The sequence below is a fragment of the Rhynchophorus ferrugineus genome, unplaced genomic scaffold (genome assembly GCF_030347505.1).
Source record: "Rhynchophorus ferrugineus isolate W39M unplaced genomic scaffold, kcgeb_rfMv2 rfM2, whole genome shotgun sequence".
Taxonomy (NCBI): Eukaryota; Metazoa; Arthropoda; class Insecta; order Coleoptera; family Curculionidae; genus Rhynchophorus; species Rhynchophorus ferrugineus.
Genome location: NW_027472581.1, coordinates 18,796,578 through 18,809,952, shown reverse-complemented (window position 1 = coordinate 18,809,952; position 13,375 = coordinate 18,796,578). Strand labels below are relative to the sequence as shown.

General features: G+C 32.0%; 1 protein-coding gene across 5 annotated transcripts in view; it reads left to right on the top strand.

Moving 5' to 3' along the window:
- Window positions 1-13,375, top strand: part of Tpst (Tyrosylprotein sulfotransferase) — a 610,347-nt gene that overhangs the window by 493,049 nt on the left and 103,923 nt on the right. The window lies entirely within an intron of this gene.

Here is a 13,375-nt window from a genome sequence, read left to right as displayed (position 1 = left end):
TCATTAAGGGTGTCTTGATTCGTCAGCCGCTATTCATGTAGATGGCGAATTTTTATATTGTTCTATACTTAAAAGAAATAATCACAACGACTAAACTATTCAATACAGCACGCTAAAGAACATTTACGTTAAAATCTCCCGCAACTTCATATTTAGTAATATTAATACTTACCTCTCTAACACGTTTTGCAGGCAATACTCTAAAAAATTAAAAATTCGCATTTTCAGCTTTAAGATTGCCTAAAAATTAATTACTTTTTTAGAGATAACCACTTGTAAGCCGCTAACTCTTTCGCGGTAAGACTCTCATCGAATTCATTGTTTTCAAATTCATTTCAAATTCAAACGGTTTTCATCTATAAAAATCCTTTACCATTTTTAACTATGGCCTTGACAAACTGTTTCATTAAACCGAGATTTATATCTAAGGGTGGAAGAATCACATTTTCTTTTGGAATAAGCGGTTCGTATTTAACATTTCATTTACCAAAAACAAAGTCAGTTATTTTTAGTCAATCTTTAACTTTATAGTTGTTTTTGGTATCCCTACTATCCCACAAACAGATGAAACAATATTTCGAGAAACCTTCCTGTAGTCCAAGCAATATAGCAACAACTTTTAAATCAGCCAAAAATTTGCAGTGGTATTCTTTGTATTTGATTAGGTCTAAAATTAATTTTATTTTTTCATGCGTTTCTTTTAAAATCACTGAACATAGAATAGATATGGAAGGATATTGTGCGGTAATACAAGTTTTAAGCGTCAGTAGTATTCACACTATTACTAAGGAACTTGACGTGTTAGATAACCATATTAATAGACAGTGTTTTTAACAGTGGAATAGGTAATTTAAAACATGTAATCTTATTTATGTCAGAAAAATTATGTCACACAGTATTATAATCACTAATGTTTTGAAGGATTTAACAACAAGGCGAATTTTATATGCTAATTCAGTTACATTATCTAATTTTAATTAGACTAAAATCAGAAGAAAAAATACTGTTCGATCTTGAAACGAATTTACAAACTGCAATAGACAATACGTTCGACGTCATGTTGATGTTCTCTGTTATTTTGGAAGAACTATAAAACGTAAACGGTTTAATAGAAAATATACGATGTTACTATATTAAGGCATTATTAAGATAGCTTCCTTAAATATTACAAAAAAGACGCAAAACTATAACAGAAATAAAATAAAATCTTATTTTCGATCTCGAGTTGTAAAATTATAGAAGTATCATGGAACAACCTAGAAAAGAACGTGGTTCGTGACAGAATCTTGTAAGAAAAACCTCTTATTCAGTTCGATATAGAAAACGTCCTCATCTTTTTCAAAAACAAAGTGAACCTCTTCGTCCACAAAGGAAAGAAAAATCTTTTATCGATTTTGATCGTTCTTTATTTTTTTTTTTGAGTTTGATTTAAAAACAATTCACTTTTATATTTGTCACCGGCAATTGTTATTTCTCTTCATGAAACGTAATTAAGAAAAGAAAACTTGCTATGGACACATCAATATTTAAGCTTATTTTTTCTCTTTCTTGAGACGATTCTTTTGTTGTTTTTAAAAGTGAACAAAAACAAAGAGGATAATTTCTATTCTTGGAATACCTAATTTTTATGTCGTTATCTTTTATTCTGTTAATATTGTTGTTTTACGCAATGAAATCAAATATTTTATCACTTATTTTCTTCCATTATAGTATAATAACTAACGTTATTCTACTTAAAAGACGGTTATTTACAAACCAAACCATTGTATGACTTATGATAGTTTGCTAATATTATTTCGAAAAATTATATTTACGAAAACTACCGTTTATTGAAATATAATTTATTTATTTTTGCTTCAGGTGAGTTAACATATCCCAAAATAACAATGAACTAATTACTAACAAGGTAAGTATATGGTTGTAATTATATTTTAAGATATGTTTCAACCAAACTATTGGCCCAGAAATTAGCTTGAAAGCATTTTTTTAGGAATGTATATTAAAGGAATGTATGTACAATCATTAAATAGACTATCGATTTTTTAAGACTTCTATAAAGTAGATAATCAAAATAATTGATAGAAAATGTTAAAATGTCATATATATAGTAATTATTTGATTATTGACTTAATCGTTAAAGAACATAATATTTATCAATGCATTAAAATGTTTACTAAATTACTATTAATAGTTCTATACTATTAGTATCTATGCAAGTTATATAGTTAGTTTAATTTTTAACTACTGCATATTTTCATTACTTAATTTATGTATTCATATAGTCCTTATTTATTATCCATATTTCTCACCTAAAATATGTATTGCAAAAATAATAAATACACTAAGCTAATTCAAAGAGTAATTACTTTACCTAAATTAATTTTTAAATGAAATTGTATCATTCTTTGCTTATATATTCCAATCTTCTGTCTCATCTTTGCAGATAACTCATGTTTAATTTGCCTTCTATTGAATTTTGTCTTCTGTCTCATATGGAAAATAACAACTCACCAACAAATGGAGAATTAAAACTAAAATTTACAGAAAGATCGTAATAATCTTTACAATTATAACTAGAATATGTTTTTAGCTGTTTTCGAATATCTAGATAACTTGTATAACAGGTCAATTGAAAAGTCCCCGGCATGACACATAGATGGCGCTACTAGAATTAAATCCATATGTTTTTTAGTTAGCCCTAACCCTCAAAAAATGCGTGTATAAATTTGACAGCTGTCGGAACATTAGTTTGTGAATTATAGCATTTCGAGTGAAGCAAGTTTTGTTATTATGAAAAAAATGGATAAAAAGAAATTTCGCATATTGACAAAATATTGCTTTAGAAGGGAAAAAAAATACAGTTGAAGCAAAAACTTGGCTTGATGCCGAGTTTCCGGACACTGCCCCAGGAAAACCAACCATCAAGGATTGGTATGCTTTTAGGCGTGTTAAAATGAGCACCGAAGACCGTGAACGCAGTGGACGCCCAGAAAAGGTTGTTACCGCCGAAAACATCCACAAAATGATTTTGAATGACCGTAAATTGAAATTGAATGAAATAACAAACACTCTAAAGATATCAACTGAACGTATACATCATATCATTCACGAATATTTGGGTATGAGAAAGCTCTATACACCGAAAACAACGACGGGTTGATGATTCGGAGCAGTGTTTGAAGATGATCAAACGTAATAAATCCAAGTTTTTGCGCCGATATGTGACAATGGATGAAACATGGCTCCATCATTTTACTCCGAAGTCCAATGGACAGTCATCTGAGTAGAATGCACACGATGAACCCGCTCCAAAGCGTGGGAAAACGCAGCAGTCGGCTGGCAAGGTTATGGCGTCTGTATTTTGGGATGCGCATGGAATAATTTTCATTGACTACCTTGAAAAAGGAAGGACCATCAACAGCGACTATTACATAGGGTTATTGGACCGTTTGAAGGACAAAATCGCTGAAAAGCGGCTGCATTTGGAGAAAAAGAATGTGCTGCTTCACCAAGACAGCGCACCGTGTCACAAATCAGTGAAAACAATGACAGAAATCCATGAATTTGCCTTCGAATTGCTTAATCATCCACCGTATTCTCCAGATCTGGTTCCCGGCGGCTATTTCCTGTTCTTAGATCGCAAAAGAATACTCGCTGGGAAGAAATTTTCGTCGAATGAAGAAGCAATCGCGTAAACTGAGGCCTATTATAAAGCAAAGGACAAATCGTATTACAAACAAAAGCTCAGTTATACAATATCCTCCTTAATCATCAAATTTAACTGTTGTATATTTCATTTGAGATAATTCTTCTGACCATTATTCCTCATTAGAATTTTTTTTAATAATCTCTTATTTTATAATATATCCTAACTTGTTCTAAAAATTATTCTAGCTTATTCTAGCGTCTATTAATCAGTTCGTATGGCAGTTTGCGTTTGAGCATAAGCACTTCACTGTCATCGCGCACATTTAACTGTTTGGCGAGTGCATTGGGATGCACCAACAGTCTTTCAGAGTACTTCGCACTAGCACTTCGAATCATACTCTTATGGGTTCTAAGGGGATATTGCGTTGAGTCACTTTGTTGGATACGTAATATGGGGCATCGACGATGACTCGCGACACTTTATTCTAGAACCTCTGGAGGATATCTATGTTAGATTTACTAGTAGTACCCCACAGTTCAATACTATAGGTCCAAATGGGCAATAAATGACTTAAACAGCAAAACCTTGTTATCTAATGATAATTTATTTTTACACCCTATCGGCCAGTACATGTTTCTTGAGGTCGGTAGATCAGCTGTATACAATAGTTATAACAGTGAATACTGCCCTGTGGAACACCCGAATATATTGGGCGTAGGTCAGTGTATTCGTCACCCTGTTTGACAATAAAGTGTCTGTCTGTGAGGTACGATTTCAGCAGTTGAAAGTGCGTATGGGGCAAAAGCTTTTTCAATTTTACATGTAGTTCAGTATGCCACACCTTGTCGAAGGCCTGAGAAATATCGAGAATGCAGTGAAGCAATATTTGTATCTTTTAAGTTTTTGTTAATTTGGATAACTGATGAATTGATCTATGTATTTGTTCTATTGTTCTTCTCTGTATGTCCTATTGTTCTTCTCTGTATGTTCTATTGTATTTGTTGTATTGTTAGCTGAACACTTTTAAACTTATCAGTGAAAAAATAAAAAACAATTAGCTCTGTTATTATGAACCACAAATACTTTATACAGTCTATTTAAACTAACAATGAACTCACATCATCACGATATCGGATGTATTGCTTATCCCGAATTATAAATTAATTTTGACAACCATACATTATTTTTCCCTCTCGTTTTATAGTAATTAAAAGGAGATATGATGCTGTTTGATACGTCTTAGCATATAACCGAATTAGCCTATAAATTTCGCCGGATTATTGAACGTCTTCAATTATTACCGTTTAGTAATAATAATTAGAGGTTGTAGACCGATAAAAAATTGCTTTGATGCATTGCTTATTTTTAAAAATTTCCAATCACTGCTTGATATTTGTGATTACTGACTATTATCGGCAATGCCGAGGTCTAGAAATCAAGCCTAGAACTCTACGTCACAGGTGGTGTGGAAAAGGGTTCAATGTGGATATGATAAAACAACTCTAACCCACAAACTATTGTGAATCTATGATCCACTGTAATTTATGCGTTAAATGTGGTATAATGTTAGAATAAATTATATTCGAAAAATTAAATTAGGATGTTGTTGTATGTTAAAGCCAAAATGAACTGAAACTAAAAGTTGATGCCGCAACATTGGAACGTTTTGATGTCATAAAATTAGATCACTATTTTATTGAACGGACTATATATATTTATTTAGCAGTATTGCGAACATGAATTATGAACACTTGTATCAATCTTTCTGTTATAAATAATTATTGCGTAACACTCGTATTGTTAATTAAAGCATAATCGTATGTTGATTTAAACTGTTCTAATATTTGTTTTATTACTGTTTGCTTTGTTAAGCTTTTATGTTACCCGAAAGGCAGAGCAGAGTGAGATATATAATTTTAGTGCGAGTGTTTAGATAAATAGACACGATGGGAAATGTTCCACTTAAAGTTGCGATGTGAATGAAAGATACGAATTAAAGACCCTTTCCGGGGATTATGGTAAAGGCCAACCTGTAGAGTAATTCAGTAATGTGGAATGGTTAAAATAGGTTGTTTTAACGCCCTAAAACCAATTAGAAAATGTATTTCTGCACGAACGAAGAGGTTCTATACAGGTAGGATAAATTTTCGGTTGAATACCAACCACCGGATTTATTGATTTGCTACCCTAAGGTTCACACTAGTTATAAAAATTAATTCTTTGTTTAAAAAAAATGCTATTGGATGGATCTTTCTACCTTCATTTGTGGTACACATCAAAAAAGGGTTCTTTTAATTAACACTATTGAAAATCAACGTGTTGTCGCGGTTATCCATTTAAAGATATACCACCATCTAACATTTTGACATGTCACAGATTTTATAACAATCTATTTTTATAATAATTTATTTACTGTTATCTGTTTCAGGAGTACGAATTGAAACCCATTATTGTTTTTATTTCATTTTATCATCATCAATTTGTATCGTTTTTAGCGTTTTTGGGAAATGTCTACTTCAAGCATTATCTTAGAAAAAAGAGATTTGTGCGACAATGGATGTCACTTACTTCTACTGCATTAACAATTTTAACTAACGAAACATTTCAATGGAATTTAATTTTTTTTATAATATATATTTATTATACGTTTACACATAACCCATCTGTTACCAATATCGTTCTTTTTATAATTTATTCTAAAGTCATATGAATTCGCAAGGGGAACTATATCTCGAAGAATGCTCGAAATCTTAACATTTGCGAATCAGCCAGTCTCAATTATATGTGTCATCTCGCTTCGTATCTAGAACCATTGTAAGATACCTGAAGTAATTTGAAATATTACCATTGTCAGTTTTCAGTAAAAAAAAACAACTACATTATTATCATTACACCAGACCATAATACCATAGACCAAGTACCATAGACCACACATGGAAAGATACAACACAAATAATAATGAATAAAATTTTAATTGTTATGGCTGGTGATCCTTTATCACGTTGAGATATTCGTATACAACGCGGATAACATTTATTTTTTGATATTTTCATTAAGACGGTCCAAGCAATTACAATGTATCTAAAAGAAAATTGAAAAATACAATAAAGATACCTATTTAACAGAAAGACTGAAAAGTCCCGGGCCTAAAACATAGATAGCGTTAGTTTTATTGCATTCGCCGCTTATTTCAGTTAGTACTAACCTTCAAAAGAAAGCTGTTAAAATTTCATGATGTTCTACTTATAAGTTTGTGCGTTACAGTGCTAAGAATAAAACAACGGATCAAAAACAATTTCGTGTTTTTATTTTACACAGACTCTTGAAGGGAACAAAATACGATCAAAACGAAGCAATGTCTTGAAAAGTGTTATAATTACTTCGCTCCATCCGAAACAACAATTAAACGTTGATTTACTGACTACAAACGTTGTCGTAGAGACACTGGTCATGCAGAATACACCAGACGTCCAAATGAAGTGGTAACACCACAAAACATAAAAAAATATCCACAAAATCGTTGTTGAAAGAAGTGAAGTTGCGTGAGTTTGGCCATGTTCAAACGTAACGAACCGGTCTTTTAGCGTAAATATGTGACACATGTATCTATTACTTCACAACAGGATCAATTGTTATCTGAGTGGACAGCAACTGCTGAACCTCGTCCAAAGCACTCGAAAGCACAAAATACCGCTGCGTCTAAACAGGCATCTAGTATCACAACGCCATACCTCTTCAGTCGTCTACTCATTTTGGAAATTCGGTTCATTTTATTATCAATTCATCGCCCGTTAATATATAATTATTGTCAGCCATTAGTATCACTCGTAACATACGAGGGGGGATCAAATATAAACGGTTATTTTACTATTTAGGGTGGGTCAGAGAATTTAGGGGTGGGCGAGAACGTGTCGATGTCGAAGTCATGATCGACGCCCACGAGCAAGTCTCACATATGACAACATCCGTGATGGTGAAGAACTTATTGAAGGTGATCGCCGGTTTACCATTAATTGTTAATTGCGTATCGAAGCAAACACATAAAGTCCATTCGAGACGTCATCATCCTTCATGACAGCGCCAGGCCACAGACCGCAGTTTTGACAAGGAATAAAATGGAAGAAATGCTCTGGGAAACCCTCCAGCATCCTCTTTATAGCCCCGACTTGTCACCTTGTGATACTTTTTTGTTTGCGATAAAAAGAAAAACATTTGATAACACTGAAGAAGTAGAGGAGTATGTGCGCAACTAGCTGACAACTCGCCCTAAAACTTTTTCTGAAGAAAGAATATTCAAGCTTCTAAATCAAAAGTTTTGTTTGTGTATACCATTGATCAATACATTTATTTTTCAAAATTACCATTTATATTTGAGTCCTCTTCAGTAATATTTATCAAATAATCACCTAATAAAGTGGATTTGATTAAGATCACCAGGAAAAATTCAAGAATTTGGAAAAAACCTTAAATATGTTCTCCTTATTGCTTTCTTAATCTTAGAATCCCCCCCCCCCATTCGTAAACCTCGAAACAAACGAAATCCCTTCATCCCCATCGGATACGTTTACGGTCTAAGTTAATGCCCGAATATTCGGCCCCATCCCATAATCACGCGGTGCGTTTCTTTATGTCGGATTAAGTGCGTTCCGTTCGCGGAAATTTCCAGTACGACCGGCTCCTTCTTTTTCTTAATCGCCCCCTTTAATTACGCCTCTCGCCGCGCCTTAAAACGTTTCGGTTCTGATTAGGTTTCGCGTTTTCCGAAATAAAATTAATTAAGGAGGCCAAGTTTTGAGGTTAATAACGCTCTGTGCCCCCGCCGAGGTCGTGAACTGTCACGGAAACTTAATAAGATGTAAAATCGTGTTTGTACATAACTCTTGCTTATACGACTGACTTCTGTTCTCCCGGATTTTAATAAGAAAGTTAATCATTGTTTGTTTCATTAGTATAAACTCTAACAATAAAGACGTCGTCGGATATAACAGATGTCGAAAAACACAGAATGAGTTATTAAATACGTTAAAGTTAAATCCGTTTTAATATTCATAAAGCTGGCGTTAAATTAACGACGACAAATTATTGATACTGCATTTTTTTCCTATAATTTTTTTAAATTTTTATCAGTATATCTTGTTGCCTATAATGCAATTGGGCCAGTGGAAGTAATAGTAGTAGAAATAGAATATGTATTACTCAGTTTACATATCTAAATTACTATTCAAAGTAGCAATGAACTCACGTGATCTCAATTTATAACGTCAAACTTTGACATTTTAGTTCATTTTAACTTTGATATATATAGTCAGTTCAAAATAGCAGTGACACAGGAAACGTCGCAATGCTGCCGCAGCTATTCTGAGTTTTAGTACAATTAGGCTCTGACGTATAACAAAATTTTAATATAAATAAAATAATTGAATAAATATTCTATTAAATATAATTTATTTTAATATTATAGTACATCAAATACATTTATTATGGTAGAACTTAAAACTACAATTAACTTTACAGCCACAATAATTTATAGGTTAGAGTTGTTTTATTATATATACATTAAACTCTTTTCCACACTAGTATCGGTAGGGTTCTAGACGCGTTTTTGTATGTAGTGGTATCACTCGAAGGCCTTATGCACTTAATTAACAATTTTATATCTGAGTAATGTATTTTACTTTCATTTCGATGCAATGTTTCGTTGTAAAGTCATTATGATATTACTATATTTTTCTCTAGTTTGGCCTGGTACTATCTGTATACACCTTTCTTGATAGAATTGCATTTTATCACTGCTTTCTCCTTAATGCATTTGTCATATCTGCAAAACAGTGTTATTTCTCTACTTATACATGTGAACCAAACGTTCATGTATATTCTGAACAATAACACACATGCTCATAAAGCTTTTATACTACATATGTAATACAATTTTCTACAATTAAAGTATATTAATTGTATACTGACCTTCAGTGGTTTCCTCTTTCATCACCCTGTCTTGGTAATCGTCAGCATTGAATCAAAAACCAACATTCATAAAGTTTTATTCAGTCACAGTCACTTTCATTAATACTAGTGAAGTTAATAATCAAGCTGTTTATTTCCAATCTGTTAAAAACTTGCTGAAAATTCTACCATTTGTCAATTACTTTTTCAATGTGTCTGATCGAGCTCATACAAATCAAAGGTGTTATTTTCAACAATGCCTCTTTCCATAAATCCAGACAGTTCTGGTTTGAATATCATATTCGATCTGAGTATCTATTGTAATAATTCTTTGCAATACCCCATATCAACTCAATTAGATTAAAAATGCAGTGATAGGGAGGGAGATGTAATACTCTGTGGCCATAACATTCGGTAATCTAACCTACTATGTATCTTTTCTCAGGCCTAAGTTCAAAAAATATAAAAATATTAATATAATATAAGTATAAAAATATCTTATATATATTTATATAAAACCATTCCTATTTGCAGCATGAGGAACTATATATCTGCAATGAATAAATGTTGATTAACAAAACCTAATCGATAGTTATTCCAAAGTTTACCTTTTTCCATGAACCATCGTTGTCTTTACACTATATTTATTATCATCTTGTCATGAGCAACCCAATGTACCATTCTGAAATATTCATGTCTCTTTTAAATATATAAATTGATATAATTCATCCTTGATTTTGTTATATGTTTATAAAAATTGTATTCTTTTAAAAGCAATCTCTGGAAGTTCCATTAAATCCCTTCGTGGGTTATCTTTACACCACTTAAATCCTATATTATCCAACAATGTATGAACGGATGTTCTACATCTCTCAAATAGCTGTATATCATTTGGACCTTTGTGGATACTTCCCAGACTAACAATTTTCGCTGAAATAATTGTAGTAAATTATGTTTCGATTGAAAAAACTACTTACTGTTTTATACCCTTCGTATATTTGATCTCTGAAACACCAAGATTGAGCTTGATTCGTCACATATTTCGCTTAAACACGGTTTCTTTTTGGCGAATTTAAGGTTATATTGTTTTCTATTTTTTAAGATATTTTAGTGACCGTGTCCGTACTAATATACAGTGCAGCTGCAAGGCGCAAAAAAATATTTTCAATAAAAACCGGTGCGATTTCAAATTTATTAAAACAAAGCGGTAAAACAACTTTTGTCGGTTTATAATCCGTAATTATAATATTTTAAAGAATTTTCAGACGTTTCGCAAACGGACAACTTTTACAGGCTCATTCTGTTATATGTTCCTTACATGTTTTAAATAAAATAAAATGACGAGGATAATATTGTCTGACTGTAAAACGAATTTACAACTTTAGACAGATATATATTGACACTCGTGTCAGTGCTATTTTGAAATGACTATAACAACATTCTAATATAAATAAAATTATGAAACAAAAATACTGGCGGGCTACGTGGTAGTTAAAATTTATTGCCGAAACTCACTTAATAAATTCCGTTACCGGAATATGGGGAATCTAATCAAAGCGAAAACATTTGAGACGCAGCAGGCGCCGTAGTTAAAAGGGCGTCTAAGAAACAGTTGAACGAGAAATTTACAAAATTCCAAATGATGCAATCTACACCTAATCCAACCGAGATTATAGTGCAAATGGATGAAAGAGATAATAATTCGATGCATTAACACTTGCTTTAAGGGTGTTTCGTGTGGACACAAAAATGAAACATAAACGGGCTTTTGGGGATTATGGGGGACTATCTATATATTGTTACCTGTAGCTTCGTTATTTTATTCTATAGTTTCCTTTGTGGTCCGTTTCTTGTAATTATTTATTTATGAATGGCATAAGCGTCATCGGGGTTCCCTTTAAAACTTTGGGATTATAGTTGTTAGTAATTAACATTTGTGTCGAAAATCCATGTTTACGATATAATTACTCACAACGTTTTTGAATTAAATAGTTATTTGTTTTGTTTATTGTTCAAATTACATATACTAACCATCTGTATTATTTATCTCAAACAAATAAACTTCATTTGATCTAACTAGATATCATTTAGATTTAAAATAAAAAGGCGATCCGTAAGTTGCCAGTGATTTGATATTTTCTTCATTTATTATCTCATTCATCATTAATATTATGCAACACGAACTATATCGTAAAGAACCATCTAAGCCATTAACATCTGTTTGTCATAGTATCAGCCAATATATCATCAAAAAGTATCAGATCGGTCAAGAAATATTATTATACTGAATCACGGCTTCCTACATAATTAGAGAAAATAGAATATCGCTTGGACGAACACCGGTACCAAAATCTATAAAAATTACAATAACACATTTTCATGCCAATACGTTCCTCCACACAACTTTCACAAAACTCCCCCATACGTTAAAAACTGCGATCACTAATCATTATGATTCAAATGAGTAATCATTGATAAGTAATTCGTGATGGAACTTCATCACCAAAAATTACGTTGATACGATCTTATTAAGATGGCCAGACATCTCAAAATTTCATCAGATTTTTTCATATCTTCATAGTTAATATGCTGTTCCATGTAAATAGTGATAACAAGTAGTTTCAACAATCACAACTACTAATTATTTTGCCTGAAATTCAACATATAGAGGAAAAAAGTTTTAAATTATATATATTTCATAACTCTGTAGAACCAAAAGTTGTATCCAATATTGTACCAAATTTCCTTATAATATTTGGCTAAATCAAATGCACAAATTGTAATTTTTAAGTTTATTTTAATAAAGCGTTAATAACTTATAAGCACATATAACTACATTTCTACATGAAATTTTACAACATCTGGGGATAGACATATTTTAATAAGTTAAATTTTCCTATGAATTCTGAAACTAGATCTCTGCTTAATTTCTTTTATTTTATAAGACCATACATTTTCTATACGTAAGTTAAGTTAATTAATTACGTTATTATTTTAAGTTAAATTATTTAACTACGAATTGCTTTTATTATACTAATAAAAGTGTACAGCCGATTTAAAGAATCCTCGTTTATTTTCCGTTAAATGAAATGTCACAAACACTTCACGGGAACACTGGCGAACTACGTGGGAGTTAAAATTTATTGCCGAAACTCACTTCATAAATTCCGTTACGCGAATATGGGGAATCTAATCAAAGGGAAAACATTTGAGACGCAGCAGGCATCCTAATTAAAAAGACGTCTAAGAAACAGTTGAACGAGAAATTTACAAAATTCTGAATGATGGAATCTACAAGTAATCCAACTAGGCGAACTGAACTCAACACCGAGATTATGGTGCAAATGGATGAAAGAGATAGTAATTCGAGGTATTAACGTTTGCTTTAAGGGTGTTTCGTGTGAACACAAAAATGAAACATCAACAGGCTTTTTGGGGATTATGGGGGCGACTATCTATGTTGTTACCTGTAGCTTCGTTATTTTATTATATAGTTTCCTTTGTGGCCCGTTTCTTGCCATTGTTTATTTATGAAGGGTATAAGCGACATCGGGGATGGGTTCCCTTTAAAACTTTGGGATTGTAGCAATATAGTGATAAATAGTTGTATCGAAAATCCATTTTTACGATTTAATTACTCAGAAAGCTTTAGAACTAAGAAGTTCTTTGTTTTATTTACTGTAATTTTAACAAAACAAATGAAATTTGTGCTTTTAAATATTTTCAAGTATTTAGATCTGGTGGATGGAGCCCATCATTTTCCATAACTGTCTTTTAAGTCCA